We start from the raw sequence: 16,793 nt of genomic DNA, 5'->3' as shown, positions 1-16,793 counted from the left end.
AAATATAGTCACTAAAATACTAACTAAATGAAAATGTCTATCCAAAATGACAGTTTTCTAATATTCGTATACCAAATAACCTTGTAGGAAAAGAAACAGATTACTAAGCATATTTTCTTTCATCTAAAAATAGCTAATCTGGAAATATGCCAAAATGCTAATAGTGGTTAGGAAGGAAGAACCATGAATGGGTTCTTATCTCTCTCTCTCTCTCTCTTTTTTTTTTTTTTGCAAAATGTTTCTATTGTCCAGTCAGCACTGATAACCATCACCTTAGGCAATGTGTAAACAAAATATTTGATTGCATATCATTTAAAATACTTCCATAATTGTTTTTAAAAATCTTCAAAGAAGTGCACAGTATGACCACTTTTTCACAGGATTAGAGCTTTGAAAAAAACATTTATAAATAACAGACACAAAAAGTCAGTAAGTTGTTATTGGATGCTCTCAGGGACAGAAGGGCATTGCAATAAGCAGAATTATAGATAAGCCCAGTGATGTCGCAATGGAAAGAACAGGCTCAGATACCGTTTACATTGTTCATCGTGATGACTTTTCATACTGTTAGGGCCTGAATTGTGTGTCCTTCAGAATTCGTATGCTGAAGTCCTAATCCCCAGTACCTAAGAATGTGACTGTATTTAGAGACAGGGTCTTAAGTTAAAATGAAGTCATTAGGGTGGGCCGAGTCCTGTATAATAAGAGAGGAATTTGAACACAGATGCATATAGAGGAAAGACTGAAGACACGAGGAGAAGATGGCCATCTGCAAGTCAAGGAGAGAGACCTAGAACAGATCTTTCTCCTGACGCCCTCAGAAGAAACCAATCCTGCCAACACCTCATCTTGGACTTACAGCCTCTGGAACTTGGAGGAAAATTAATGTCTGTTCTTTAAAGTACCATCCAGTCTGTGGTACTTTATTACGGCAGCCCTAGCACAGTAATACGCCTGTGCTACAGCTAAAGCTTGTGGTAGGTTTCTGATGAGTAGATGCGAGAAGTAGCCATCCTGCTTCCCCTTTATCAGGAGGTGTTCAGAGAGGAGATGTATTTTTATAAGGTTCTTGAAGTTGAGAAGTTCAACTATTTGATGAGAAGGTAATTTAAAAGATTAGAAAAGGCTGCCAGTGTCCAGGAAATGTGAATCACTGTGTCTGCTGGCTCACAGCCATCTTCAAAAGGAACTGCCCTTGCTCACAGCTTTTGCTGCCCACATAAGGCAGCCCTTTTCTCCCAAGACTTCCCTCCCCTCCTGCCATGGCAGATTGGACTAAGCTGACCTTTTAAGAAAAGATGTGCTGGATCAATCGGATTCTCTTTATAGATTTCGAAATCGGGACACTGAGAACCAGGTCATTTAACTTTAATGAACAGAGCTGGACAGTCATATTAGACTCCTGGGCGAAGGCCACTTGGCTGGGCCATGTTCTAGAGGAATCTTAAAAGGAGAACCAAAGGAGGAGAGGATGGAGTGGACATGCAGGGACATAGTAGCATTGGCTTCTTTAATCAAGATAGCTTGAGTGGATTTCTGTACCACAACCAGAAGAGTGTTAACTGGCACACCATGAGATCAAGAGAGAAGATCAGAGCCAAAGTCGTGCCCTGAGAGGCCATCAAAAAAAGCAGCTTAATCTCTTTTCCATGCTGATACACAAGACTTGCAGGCTGGAAAGTCCCAAAACGGTAGCATCAGCATCATTATGGCTGATATTTTCTGAGAAATTAAGGTAAACTAGGCACTTTACATGAACTATCAACGTTTTGAGAAGGAGCACAATTGTAATATCTTCATTTTACAGGTGAGTAAAAATAGGTTAAGAAATCTGTCTTGAATCCGATATTGTGGTAAATCAGTTACAAAAATGGCTATAACTGTTTGCCCATCCTGTATCCTCATCCTTTGCAGTGCGACTTTGTAGCTGTTCCCATCAAGAGGTAGAATCTGAGCTGGCCCTGGGACTTGCTTTGGCCAGTAAGAATGTGGCATAAATGACAATGTGTCAGTTCTGAGCCTAGGCTGAAGAGGTCTTAAATATTGCTTCTTGATTTCTTAGAACCCTGTGCATGTGAAGGAATCCAGGCTATTCTACTGAAAGATGAGACACATGTGGCCCAGTCACCCCTGTGATCAACAGCTATCCTACTACTGGAGGTGTGACTGAGGCCATCTTATATAAGCCAGTCCCTAGATGATCCACTGACAGCCACCTGCCAGATAAATGAATGAGACCATCCTGGATCATGCAACCCCCAAACAACCTACCTGCTGAACACAGATGCATGAGTGAGTCCAGCGAAGATCAGCCAAACCTGACCCAGATCAGCAGAACCACTCAGCCGACCCACACACTTACAAGCTAAATAATTGCTTAGGCTTTTAAGCCACCATGTTTGAGTGGGTTTGCTAGGCAGCAACAACTGCAGATGCAGAGGATCTGGGACATAAACAGAAAACCATCTGACTTTGACACCAGTTCTCAAACTGTCATGCTTTATTCTAGCTAATGCAATACCTTCCTTCTAAGAAGCAGCCTGTGTAGCGTGTTCATTAGATTTTAGGATTGGTCAGAGTAGATTCAAAACCCACTTACCTTGCAGATTACTGGGCACCTAGGCAGATTAACCTCTTCAAAACCTGACTTTCTCATTTTGTTAACTGCAAACAATACCAACTACTTCACAGAAACACTAGAAAGGTAAAATGAGATATTATATCTAAAGTACCCAGAGTTTCCTGGAAGATGGAAGTCTGCAGTGGGTCCAAAAGTAGAAGTTCCCTTTCAGTGTTGATGGCTAACTGACAGTTTTAGGAATAGATACCTTAGAGATTACTGACTTTTTATAGCTTGTAACCCCCTTAGTTCTACAAGAATGCAATAAGTTTCTGCCCCCCCTCCCCCAATTATAAGCATTTTTCTAGATTCATATTTCACAAAGTGAAGTTGACAGGCCACTTATATAAGGGTCACCAGCTGTTTGTCAAATGCAGATTCACAGCCTCATTCCAGACCTATTGAATTAGACTTTCCTGGGAGCCAGGTCTGAGAATCTACATTTTGAAGTTCCCTGATAGTTTTCATGCTGGTTAAAGTAAGTACTGCTGCTCTGGACTCCTCTGCTAAGACTTTGAAACAAAGCATTGTACTGCATTTTCTCAATTATTGTTTTCTAGTTGGGCTTTCTCCTATGCTTATCTGTGTTCTAACACTTTAGGTCAAAAAAAGATATATTGGCACCCTTTTTTCAGAGATAGTGTTGACAGAGCCTCTAACTTTTTGGTGGAAAGGAGTACACACCAATGAATGAACCAACCCAGATGATACCCTGATATTTTTAAAAGTGTATCAACATGTTACTCCTTGAATAAATACTGGGAAATCAGTTTTTCTTATTCCTATAGTCTTATATATATGGTCATCCTGGCTACAGAAATTGGGAAGGGGTGGAGTGGGGAGGTCATTAACCAACAATGTTGACTTGTCTTTACTGTTATTATTAATAACATCATTATTCTCACAAAGCAACACTAAGAGGACTAGGAAATGACCCTAAATTGACTTTGAAAGTTTGTTCAATGCGAACTAGCTCCAGCAGGAATATTTTTGTTCACCTTCTGAGGTAGCCATTAGAATTATGGAAGTATTTCACTGGAGCTGAATTCTCAAGTTCACTGAACTATAGTTAAAAGTTTAAAGTGTCTTAGTTTGATGTCTTTTTGGCTGATCTGTCTCATGATATCATGTTTTTTAGAAGAATTTTTCACCAAGACTAGAAAAAGGAAAAATAACAACAGAACGAAACTACTACAAAAAGTGCTGTTGGAAGCCTATTCCTCTTCAGATGATACCGGTGCTTAGAACTTTTGATTCAAAGCTCTTCATTTCCTGCAAATTTTTTTTTTTTCACTGTTCCAAAGGTGGAAGAGGCTCCGAATAGCAATAGTGCTGTGCTTTTTAAAACCTACTGGACAACTTCTCATCTCTAACAGTACTGAAATTTTGCCATAACAGACTGTGTATGACAAACTGTAAAACATATGCATAAAAAATCTAGACTCTTCTAATTGTGCCAATCCGTGGGTAAAATCTTACTTCTGGAGCCACACAGCTGTTGAAATCAGTCATATTTACAATTTTTACAAATGAGTTTATTTTAATAAAAACAAGTTACTCTGTGAGCATGATCTCTAAACAGATTTATGTGGGCTGGCACAATCTGCTAAGCTAAACATATATTCATATTGCTTAGGTCTGCAACCAGTATTTTTGAGTGGTAACAGCCTTGCTTTGTACAAAGATACCAAATAATTGGCAGCAATTCAGCTAAGGACACTGTTCTCAGCACTATGCTATTAAAATTGTTTCCTGGACAGAATTGCCCTATAGGCATGGCCCTAAATTGGGAGGACTCTGGCTGCTGGCATTGGGCAGTGAACCAGGCAGACAGTTTATAGAGAGAAGGAGGTGACGCTATATAAACTGGTGCTAAAGAAGAAGGGGAACGAGAGGATGGGTAGGAGAAAAGGAAAAAGGGATGGAGAGAGAGGGAAGAGGGGGAGAAGGGTGAGATTTATATTCAGTCCCTACCCTTAAAGGGGTCTCTCTAATGTATCTTTGATTTTACCTCATACCTTACTTGACGTTTTTATGTTCATGTGTTTTGTTCGGTTGCTAGAATGTAATCTCCTTGAAGACAGAAATATTGCCTGACTCAGCGTTGCGTCTCCCACAATGCCTGGCATATGCTGGTGCTTGAAAATCTAGTTGTTAAATGCATGAACAAAAGAATGAATTTCTGTATCTGAAGCATTTCCTTTCCTCAGAACAAATCCTAAAGAGAGGTTCTCAGGGGGCTATTGAAGTTTTGTGGGGGAGTTTTTGTCCTGTAGTTCTCATATTGGTGCCAAGTTATTTATTTACATAGTGAAAAACATGATCTTATAATTTTTTATTGATATTAGCATAGCATGTTAGAATAAACTCTTTTTTCACCTTTATATTATTAGAACATTGGTTTCTTGAAATTATTGTGTGGTTCACATTTTCTGTGTATTTAATTCCAGGAGAGTAAAGTGATGGTAAATCTTTGTAAATATAGAGTGTTGAGTATGGCAGGATTGAGTACCTCTTTTTACAGGATCATTAAGCTTTGCTTGCTTCTGCTTCCACAAGTTCCAGGATTCCAAGATGAAACATATCAATAAAAAGAAGCTGGTATACACTGATTTTAACAATCGGGTTTTCACTTTAAACAAATTTTAGGATTAGTGCGGCTCAGTGGCACACTGCTGTCAAAGTACAGAGGGTCCATGACCGGGATAGGGGTGGGGGATGAACATCCAGGCACCGGAGTTCTTTCACGTCCAGGCCCGTGAATCTGCAGAGTAGCTTGAAGGGTGAGTCGTTTCTCTTTGCTTTGGTTTGTACTTTTCTTCATTTTAAAAATCATGTGGGGGTGGAGGGGAAGGGAGGTGGGGAGGGGCAGTGATGACATCCAGTTTTCCCCAAAGTCGGTCCACAGCTGGCCTCCTTTGTGGCGCTGGTTCACATTGAAGCTGTCCGGATTTGGAGACCACGGCTTGCAAATAAAGTGCTCCAGAAGAACGGCTCGTGAGGGGGAAAGGAGGGCTTTTGGGGAGCCGAGGGAGCAGGGCGGCTGTTTTGTACGGCGGTTCAAAGTGTGGTTGAACTGAACTTTTGGTGTCAGCAGGTAGCGCTGCCACTAATGGTGGAGTAGGGACCAGAAGCAAGAAGAGGCGGGGCGGCAGTTGACAGGAGGTGGGGCTTCGAAGTAGAACAGAGACAAGCCTCGGGAAAGCGAGGTTTCTATTGACAGCGGGCGGGGCTTCCGCTGAAAGGGGGCGTGGTTTGGACAGATCTGCCACCAGCGGATGGGGCTTATGATGAGAAGGGGCATTTCTCACGATCTGGCAGTGACAATAGGAAGGCGGAGCGCTTGGTGGGCGTGGCCACAACTGACAGAAGGGGGGCTGTCTTCTGGATAGACCCGAGTGAAAACTAGGCTTCTGTAGATAGAGGGCGGAGCTATCACTGGCAAGGGGCGGGACCGTTCCGAGACCTGGAGAAGGCGGGCTTCTGTTGACGGGGGCGGGGCCTCCGCAGGCAGGGGCGGGGCTTCGGTTGACAGAGGGGCGGGGCGGCTCCCTCCTCCCGCGGTGCGCCAATCCAGGGGGCAGAGGCCCGGGTCGAACCCCAAAGGAGCTGCAGGGTCTGGGAGTGGAGAGCCAGGAGCGGTGTGGTGTAGGGGCGTGCAGAAGGCGCGCGCGCGGGCCCCGCCTCGGCCGGCTCCTCTCCGCCTCCCATACTCCCCGCGGGCCGCTGGGGCGCGCGCCTCGCCTTGTACCCTCACCCTCGACCCTCCACGCTCCGCCGGGCTCGCTGAGCTCCAAGGCCGTGTGCCGGCCCGCGGAGCGGTTCCGGGTGTAGGGTTCACAGGTCAGAGTTGACTCCCTGAAAAGTGCAGCCGCTTTGAAATGCAAGATGGCGGCGGCGGGGCGCTGAGAGGCGCGGCGGCCCCTGCAGGTAGCGGCGCGAGCCGGCTCCGCGACGAGTCGGCCGGGGTTCCCCGGGGCTGCGGGTGGGAACCGGCAGCGCAGAGCCCTCGGCCGGCGCGGCGACCCTAAGGCGAGCGGCGCGCGGAGCGGATGGAGGAGGGCGGCCCCACGGTAGAGACCCCGGGGGCTGAGCGCGCTCGCGGCGGTGGGTGGCGGGGCAGACCCCGCGCGGGGGGTCCGAGGGGGAGGGATCGGGCCTGCCCGAGGCGGCATCGCTGCCGGGGGACCGACCCTTATCCTCCTTCGCGCGTTTGGGGTCTCGGTGGCCGAGAAAGGAGCTGGGGGGTGGGCTCTGTAAGGGAAAATCTCAGCCTACCCCCTGCCTACGGGAGGACTGAACAACTTGGGGTCGTTGAGGAGAGTGAAAACCTGGGTGTCCGGGAATTGGGGGGGGGAACGCCGCAGGAATGGAGGACTCCAGAGGGTCGTAGGGGGAGATCGGGATTCCTGCCGTGCAGGGGCGTGTGGCCTCGTGGAGAAAGTAAGGAGAGTCTCTTGCTGGAGCTGAGCGCACTGGCATTGGGATTGGAGCCCCGGGAAACAATTCGGGGAAAGCTGTACCTTACTTCGGAGAAGGCTAGGCACCCACTTCGAGGCCAGGCCGTACCCCCACTTCGGGACGAGACTCAGAGTTGAGTCCTTAAGAACTATATTACGGTTTGAGGAAGCCCTGGGACTTAGGGTGAAGTTAATTACAGAGAATGGAAATGTTATCGGTCCCTTGGAGGAGGGAGATGGGGAGGCTGACCAGGGACTGACTACTCCAAGCCTAGGGCCTAAAGAGAGCAGTCTAATTCTTGCGGGAAAGGAAGGCTGGACGGAGATGGCAGAGGAAGCGGGTCTAATGGCAGGAACGAAGAGCCCTGGGGGATGCCCTGTCCCTGTATATTTCCACCAAAGTTCTTGGTAAAGGGACTTGAAATTCTTTGTTATAATACGTGCCCCCCCCCCACACACACACCCCCCGTGGATAACAGTCAGGAAAGAGCAAAACCTCGGAGAAGGAACAGGTACCCTTCGATATCCTTAGCTTAGGTTAGTGAAGGATCGAGCTCTGGCAAGACCTGAGTGAGAGACTCGGGTAGGAGAATTAGGAAGCGGGAAAGGGATGCATAGAGGAGGACTATAGGGAAGAGATTGGGCAGAGCGGGAATTCTACAGCACTGTTCTGTCATCTCACCCCAGCTCTAAAGAAAAACAACATAAGAGGCTAATTTTTGCGGCGGGGGTGGGGGAAATGTAAGGAAAGGCTAACTGATGGGGAAATCATATTGTGATTAGGTTGGAATTCCGTGTAACTTGAAAGGAAGAAACAGTTCTCTTGGAGATGAAGAGGATAGCTGAAAAGGGAAAATCACAGGATTGGGAAATAGAGTGGTTCACAGTTAGGAAGGAAGAAGCAAGCAGCTTTCCCTTAAGAATAGCGACTATTTGCTGGCTTGGAGTGTATGTGTGTAGGTACCTACATAAATGCACCTTTAGATTTGTTGGTATTGGTCATTGTTTCTCAGTCTTTGTCTGAAAGCTTCAACTTGTGTTTCATGAATTATCTTTGCTTCTGAAAAATTATCCTGAAAAGGTCGTTTGTTTTTATGCCAGCAGTGAGGATGAATGGGAGTTGGTTCTAAGAGGGATATTAGCCCTAGTATAGCCATAGATTTTTTAAATTATTATTATTTCTTAAGTAGGAATTCAGAATCTAGATTTTAAGCAAAAGAAATGTGAGTGCTGCCAAAGACAATAATGTAGTAACAGAATGTAAAAGAAAAAGGGCTTTCATAATATTTTTTTCTCATTTTTCCCTCTTTACTCTAAGCATTTTAGGGCTAAGCAGACTAATTTTATGCAAAATAAAATGTAAATTCTTGGATCCTTTCAATATAGAAATGATAACATTTCATGTATCAATGAATCTTTTTGTAGAAGAACCTCTTCAAATGCTTTATTTAATGATCAAGATGAAAATGAGGAAAAAAGAATTAAGACTCGGTAACTGATGACAGCTATGATTCATACAGATTTCTTGAACCAGTCTACTATTTTTAAAAGAGCTTTAACATCTTCAGTGGAAATGTTTTTTAAAACACATTTCAAGTATAAACTAGTTTAGAGCTGCACATTTGGAACACTATTTTACATGTGTGCTGTTCTTTGGTTTCCCCAAAGCACATGTAGCTTTAGTTTTATATTCAATTCTGAGCAGATTAGGCGGGGTGAACCAGAGTGACATTGATGCCAGATGGTTTGAAAATATGCTAAGGCTGAAAACATAAATGTGCCTGTGCTGTGAACGCTCATTAGTAGATGTCTTTCCCTTTTAGCAAGCTGATTATTTCACAGAATTTGGAGGACAGTTCATGAATGATGTAGCATTTATTTAACTTTTAATGATATTTGTATTACAAGTTCTTTTTTAAAAAATATGAATAAAGTTTTATAATTATTGATGAATTTAATAGGTGAGATGGTTAATTTTGGAGAGTTTCTCCCTTTTGTTTTATATTTCACATTAAGACTGAGGTGATGTTATGATATATTATACATTTTCTTTTTTGTAATGTTGGGCACAATAATGTGATATTTTGGACTAGTTTATTTTAAATTATAGCTTTATACTTAAATGAAAGTACTCTTAAATTTATGAAAATAATTATAGATGTAGCTGAGGAAATAACCTTTTTATGGACACATTGTGGATTTGGGCTCAAAAGACTCTATTTATTTGAACATTAACAGTATTGAAAGTTAAGTGCCTAAGCTGGTTTCTAATCATGTATCATTTCAATAAATCCAGGGAGGGGTTTGGAATTATCTATTGCACTATTTATGGCAATAGCCAGTATATAGCATGTTCACTTTTACGTCTAAATTTTTTTAACTTAAAATTCTTTAAATCAACCTATGTAATTTCAAAAGTAATTTAAATTACATTTCTTTGAAGGGAAAAAACTATGATACCAGCCTTTGAATAATAGCCAATGTTTTCATAATATTGCTGATATATTTTATTATATCCTTGTTGTTTTGATATATTTGTAGCCATGAGTCACTAGAGTTGCATGACTGAAGTTGCTGATTTAGATTACTAATCAAGATATATATTTGAGTTTACATTTTGGAGATCTGTATTTTATACAGTTAATTTTTAAAATGAATATATATGTAATTTTTAATGTAGTTGACAGGTTTCGGTCTTAAAGAATACTTAATCTTTGTAGTTTATATAATCAGTATTCCGTAATGTATTTAAGATGTATAAAAATGGTCTTATATACCTTTGGCCTAAACAAATATGATGATATACTTTGGAAAAGGAGTATACGTGTGTAGTTTAAGAATGGCATTTATTCAAGGGAAGCAAAATTGACTAACTCATTTTTTATGCAAGATTTTTGTTTTCAGCTTTTAGACTTAAATTTTTAGAAAATCACATTGTCAAAACTTATTTTAAAAATTAAAACATTAAAGTGGTGGACATATCATGTGCATATTTATAATTTTAAATAAAATAACAACTTTGTCACTAAATTTTAGTGATTTCGTATTTCCCATAGGATTTCTGACTCTCTTGTTCTCCTTCCTAAAGGTCTTTCTTTCTTTCTCATTTTTGGTTGTTGTGAGACATGGAAGGAGATAGAAAGATTCTGATGTTTCTAAGCATTTCACTCATAATTACATTTTTATTCTACTTAGTTCGTTTCCTTTTACCTTCCAATATTGTCATAAAGAAGAGTGTTGAAACTTTGCTGGGCATGGACTGTACTTGGGAGTGAGGAGGGGTGAGAAAGAACAATTCTCTTCATTACTGCAATAATGTTTATATAAGAGGTTTGTTAGTTTTATGAAACACCCCTTAAAATGTGTCATAGACAAATGATTCATCTTGAAGCTAAGGTCAGAGAATGTTGGGGAGGGGGTGTAAATTATAATTGATTAATGTCTACCTGTTAAAGCCAGCTTGTTCTAGCTTTGCTTAATGTGCTCAAAGGTATGAAATGGAACATAAAATTGATTACTGCCTGGACTTTTAAAATATTTGATATTGTTTCAACATTTAACAAATTTTAAGCGAAGACTTCCTTTGCTGTACAAGTTAAATACCTTGAATAAAAGAAAAATCTAATTGTGGACTTACTAAGTGCCAAGAAATATTCCAAACACTTCACATGTGTTATTTATTTCAGTCCTCACAGCACCCTGTTAAGCAGGTACTATCATAGCCGCATTTACAGACAAGTCTATGGCACAGGCAGGCTTAGTCACTCGTCTAAAGACACACAGCTATTAAATGACAGCTGGAATGTGAACCCATGCGGTCTGGTTCCAGAGCCCAGGCTCTTCATCTTTATTTACAATCCATCTTTTACAGCCAAAACAGCTCATCTGTTTTATTATAAAATGTACATGGTTAAAATGACGTCTTTAATTTGAAGTTCAGTCTAATCCTAAATTTTAAAAAGATACTGTGAATTAGAGAGAAGTGTTCTAAAGTAATCCCAGCATCAGGAACTGAAATAACGTCAAACAAGTACGCTTTTCATCCAGAAGCATTGAGGAGCCCGTTCGTTGCGCCTCTAGTTTGTCTTGTGCCTTTACATGTATGTCTGGGCAGCTCTTCTCAAGAGACTCTCATTCAGTAAAACATCTTGCAATTACTGTGTGATTTAAGAATGGATCCAAGGGGTTACCAATTTCCTATAATATTAATAATTCATTTTGGAAAATAACCTCCCCTGTTTGGCAGCTGTTTGCTATCTTCTCTTCTAGTCCACATCCTGTAGATGGATGGCCAAGGAGTGGTGGAACAAGGAGATACCAGGAAATGAAGTTGTAGAATCCCAGGCTGCAGATATAACGGGATGCACCACTGTGCCTACCAGGAAAATGCTTTTATGCTTTTCGTGAAAATAGTGTAACTATTCAACCTAAGCTTTAACTTAGCCTAGACGTATTTCACTAAAGGACTGATGTATTTGCATTGTTTCTTCACTTAAGAGGGCTCTTTGTGAACTTGTATGTAATAACAGCAGGAACAAAGGATAAAGTTTTGGGGGGGAAGTCATCTTCCTTAATATTCATTCACTATGGTTTACAGAGTTTCAGTGTTTAAAGAGCAGCAAAAATGCTTCGACACTTTAAAAGCATTATTTACTGTTATTTAATAAGAGAAACAGTTATAATTTTTATTAAATTTTCCCGATTGGTTTAACTCTGAGTAATAAACCACATTTTTAGACACAAATTTGAGTTTTTGGAGAATGATTTTCGGTTTGTTTGCTTGTTCAGTTTAATTTTTCACAATGCACTGATTGAAAGGCCATTTGTTAGTAGCTTTCTTGCAAAAAACAAAATAGTGAAACATCAGTCATTTTATTAGATACCGCATGTTTTAGGGGTAGAGTAGTACTAGTTTATTTCAGTAGTATGGGCTTGTTGCCAGCATTAATAATAATCCACTGCATTCAAATTAATACGTAGTAAATTAGGATACAGATATCAGCAGGTTTGTGTCAACAGAAAACAACTCAGCTTAACTAAGTTGTCTTTTGTAACGTTTGTGTGGTAATTTTTTACAATTCCCAATTTCTTAGCTTTCTTATGATGTTCTGCATATATTCACATTTTGAAAATTTTTTATTGAAAATAGTATAATAGTGACTTGGTTGTTTTACATAATATAAATAGAATTTTTTAAAGTGTAGTTTTCAATTTTTTATGTTTTTTACTAATATTGGGTTTGGCATTTGGATGATTCAAAGTTTCTATGAGGAAGTAAAATTTTTTTTTCAAAATTACATTTATTTTTAAAAAGCCAAGGCATAAACTTTAAAGTTTCCTAACTAAGGCCAAGTCATATATAGACTAATAAAATGATATTACTTTTTTTGTAGGAGATGGCAGATAGGTACTTGGGACCTGCTGGTAATGATGGCCTGAGCTAAACACCTCCTAATTTGAAGGGATACCCTTCCGTGTCAACGAACAGAATGCTGAGGAAGCTATGGCAAGTATGTGTTGGTTGTTCTGGTAAGGTAAAACTCAGATACTGAACACACTCACTTGAGATCCCATGATGCTATATTTGGCAAAGTTTTAAAAGCTTTTCTTAAAAAAAGCAATAGATATATTCCTAACACTTGATAGAGAAATGTACCTTCAAATTTTAAAAGTATAAGAGTATTGGCTGCTTTTCATTTCAAAGGAAACAGCATCACACTTCATAGTAAATCAGTGTAGTATATTTATAATTGATTTTTCAGTTGGTATTTGCGGAAACCCGATGTGGGTCAGGCACTATAGTGGGTGCTGTGGCGACAGTGATAAAGACAAATGAAGGTCATGAGGACAGAGACTTTAGTGTAGGGAAACCGATCTAGAAATTTCATTATTCTTTTGCCTATATCCAGAAAAATGCTTCAAGAACAATTCCTAGGAATATATTTTCAATATATAGTCTACTAGTAATAATTAAGTATAATTATGAAATTAGGATATTAATAGTTGATTACTTTGATTTAGGCTAAGCATCCCATTATTTAAATATTTGAATATGTTATGTATTTACTTTTATATTTTATTTACCTGATATATATTGGCTTTTATAAGAAGCATTAGATGAGAAACTATACTGTTTGAAATATTTATACTTTAGTCCAGTTGTTATTTTTGATGATTTCAGAAAGAACTCAGAAAGATTATATAACCATTAATATGGTGGTTCACTTTCATTTTGTAAAAATTGATGAGTCCACAAGTTGACATTACCAATCTACTTGCTGTTATCTTTCAAAGTGTTAAGGTTTTTTTAAAAAATGATTATATTTTGAGTGAAATAGGTAACAGTTACTTTATTTTATAAAGGGGGAAGATAACGGACAGATGAATGGTTTTTCAGCCTCTCAGTGATAATCTCACTTGGAATCAAGAATAGCATTTTTGTGTTAGACTGTGAAAGACTTAACACACCTCCTTGAGAAAAGTAGGGGAAAACTATTTTCAGCAGAAAATTACTTTTGGATCATACAGAATTTAATAACAAAGATAGGAAATTTCATGATAGTGCTAGTCTGTATATCACTCTCAATATGTTACATACCTACGGACATGCCAGCAGAAGGTAGGAATGGTAGTGTCCTAGAGAGCTTTTAGAAGACATTTCACCCCTCAAATCTGAGGCAGAGCTTGCCAGGAGAAATCCATCCAGCTGGGATTCTTTTTTTAATCTTTAGCAACATGAAGGTAATGATCTGAGATTATAGTCATTTTAAAAAACATTTGCCGTGGGTTCAAATTTGGGTTGTCACATTTCTCATTTAATTTTTTTCAAGAACTTGACTGTTGTTTCTTAGTATTTTTACATTTTAGCTTTGAAAAATGCCTCAAGCGTGTAAAGGCCAAATGTTTTTGTTTGCTTTTTTTAATGAAAAAAAGTATCCTCTTGGATCCCTTTTTTTTTTTTTTTTTTTTAGTTTACGTAGTAGATATCCTTTGTTTTAATTTGATCCCATTATTCTTCGGTCCTACTACTATTTCAGGCATTCTTTGATTACAGTGAATTTGTAACTTTTAGTTTGAATACAGACATGTAAAAATAAGTATTTTCAGCTGGCTAAACAGAACTCTGACTCAGAGAGGGAGAAGTGAAACTAAATGGAATACATATTCCAAAGGATTCTCAGTTGATGTTTTAGCTACTCGAAGAAGAGTTTTATTTAGTTGGTACTAGGTCAAAACTAACATGATCCATAAAAATTATAGTTATATTCTAAATGTTGTTATTTGACCCAACGTTGGTGTAAAAAGCAAAGTTTGTTTTTATTCACATAAAATCTTATCAAAATAACATGCTTTTGTGGCTAAGTAGACCAATAAACTACTATCTGCTAATCATTTAATTTGAAGTATAAGACGGCCAAAAAAATAGAGGCTTGGAAATTCAGTGTAGTTATATGCAGTATGCTCTGCTTAACTCTAAACATTTTTGGACCTTTGTTTTAGCATTAAGCATAGAAATGAAAATAATCTACTAAGTTTTATAGTGCATTACCTCAAGGACTTATATTTTAATCCCTTTAAAAATGTTACACCTTAAAAGTATAGTTTTCTCCTAGAACAGAGAAGTGATGATTCTAAGTTCAAAATTGCATTTGCTCTCTTTTCAAGAACTGTGCCCTTTTCTACTGAACTTCATGGCAAGACTAATTCTTTGAATGAATTTATCTCCCTTGTTTCATTCTTACATAGTTCACAGATTTAGATATACACCATTCATACATAAAACTGATTTGTTACAACAGAATTATAGATGTTGATAAATATTTGTTGAATATTTATTGCTGTATTTTAATAAGTAGAATGTTTTATATTCAAGGATGTTTTAATATTCTAATGACTAAAGTAATTTTATTAGTAAGGATTTCACCCTTGATAGTAATCTACCGTAAAGCAAGCACAGTTGTTCTTTATAGCTCCTCTATAAATGAGTGTTTAATGAAGTAAAGTATATGTTATACTATACAATATAGATATATTCTAAAGGTTTTTTCAGCAGATATTATTGGGACCTTGATAGGCACGGTGTTGGACCACATAAGAAGAACTGCTACTAGAACTGCCCCAGATTTTTATACTGTAATGAAATAAATTTTGCTTTCATTAAATGCTTTTGTGGAGAGATACTTTGTTGTAATTATTATGATGAGTTAAGAATCATGAATTCATTAAGGAGCGACCTACCCTCAAGAAGAGCCAGAACGATAGAACCATGGAAACTGGCTTGGTCTGGATCACACCCTGGAGATTATGGGTGCTCTTGAAGGTTCTTAGAACCAGTCTGGTTCTAAGACCATGGGGCAGCAGCTCCAGAAAATGTCTGGAATACACCTGAGAGCTATACATGTCAGGGATTCCTGCCCTCCCCCGCTGAGGAAACCTTAATGTAGCACATGATTTTGAACTTAATAGAAAAGTAAATTTGTTTCCACCTTGAGACAAATGACCATAGAAACAATTTAGTCTATTTGCAATTTTAAGACTGTGAAATATTGTTTGTTGTATTTTATAATAAAACAATGTTTTAACAATATTAGAGAAAACTTGTAAACACTGCACATAAAAATGTCACCCGTAATCTCATGATAAATTCATTTTTTTATATTCTCATCTAGTTTGTCCACATGCATACATATTTTCCCATAGTCATTTTATAATTAATATGCAAATTTTGTTCTGATTTTTAACAGTAAATGGATAAAAAACTTTTCTTATTTCTACTCAGTTATCATTTTTAATGGCAATATAACTATTGATTTGATCAGTTATTTTTTTAAACATATTTCTCTACTGAAAGTTTAACTAAAAATAGTTTTCAAATATAATTATGATTACAGTCCTGGATGCATTTAGAGCATAACTTTTCCTTCATTGGCAGACTTCACTGTACTTGAGTTTTAATTGCAAAGCCACTTAGCTACTCAGTTGTGCAATTGAACTCTAACCCTGTCTTACAGGTAAATAGTGCAAGGTTCCCCAGATTGATTTTGAGTTCTGTTTCTAATTGACCTTCAAATAGAGGATGTCTGTCAGCTAACGGTGATTTCTGTATGGCTATTCTGCTGTCCCAGCCCCACTGTATTTTAATGACAAAGGAGGTGAATTGAAATAGAAATTCTTAATTCCATATTTTTGACCCTTCTGCTTTTTTATTCAGTTTGTGTGCCTGGTCAGCTGATTAAGTTGATTGAGAAAGAAAAAGAGAATAATATTAAGTAAATAGTATTTCTTCATCCCCCAAAAGAATTTTTTAGAGATTGGAAAATAGCATCAATTAGTTACCTATTGTGTATCGGTGTGTTTGAAGCATTTTAATTTGATCAGCCTCCGAGGTAGCTACCACTAGTATTTTCTCCAGGGGCAGCCTTCTCTGCTTCTTTCCTAGAAGCCCCCTGCAATGTCCTCATGTAGTTCCTGAAGCCTTCTCATTGCATTGATCGTAGTTATTCTAAGTAATTGTTTACTGCCTATTTTTCTTGTTCAACTGCTAGTACTTGGCAGACCAGAGAGAATTTGTCTTGGTCACTGCTGTATCTCGAGTGCCTAATATAATGCCTGGCACATGGTTGACATTCAACAAATAGTTGCTGGATGAACTTGTCGAGTTGAAGAATCTTGATTTTATAGGTGAGAAAACTGAAGTTGTAATGAGAAACTTT

At 38.8% G+C, this 16,793-nt stretch overlaps 1 protein-coding gene across 7 annotated transcripts in view; it reads left to right on the top strand.

Annotated features, from left to right (window-relative positions):
- The first annotated feature begins 6,193 nt into the window (after nucleotides 1-6,193).
- ZHX1 (zinc fingers and homeoboxes 1) overlaps nucleotides 6,194-16,793 on the top strand; it is a 24,160-nt gene continuing 13,560 nt past the window's right edge. For 2 of the 7 annotated variants that reach the window (XR_002780481.1, XR_002780480.1), the window contains exons 1-2: nucleotides 6,194-6,550; nucleotides 12,474-12,590. The gene's annotated coding sequence lies outside the window, so the exon portion shown is untranslated. The other 5 variants (XM_023530969.1, XM_023530970.1, XM_011360775.2 and 2 more) reach the window with 5 other exon arrangements.

The sequence above is a fragment of the Pteropus vampyrus genome, unplaced genomic scaffold (genome assembly GCF_000151845.1).
Source record: "Pteropus vampyrus isolate Shadow unplaced genomic scaffold, Pvam_2.0 Scaffold59, whole genome shotgun sequence".
Classification (NCBI taxonomy): domain Eukaryota; kingdom Metazoa; phylum Chordata; class Mammalia; order Chiroptera; family Pteropodidae; genus Pteropus; species Pteropus vampyrus.
The sequence above is the reverse complement of the archived record's forward strand: the minus strand, read 5'-3'. Positions and strand labels throughout refer to the sequence as shown.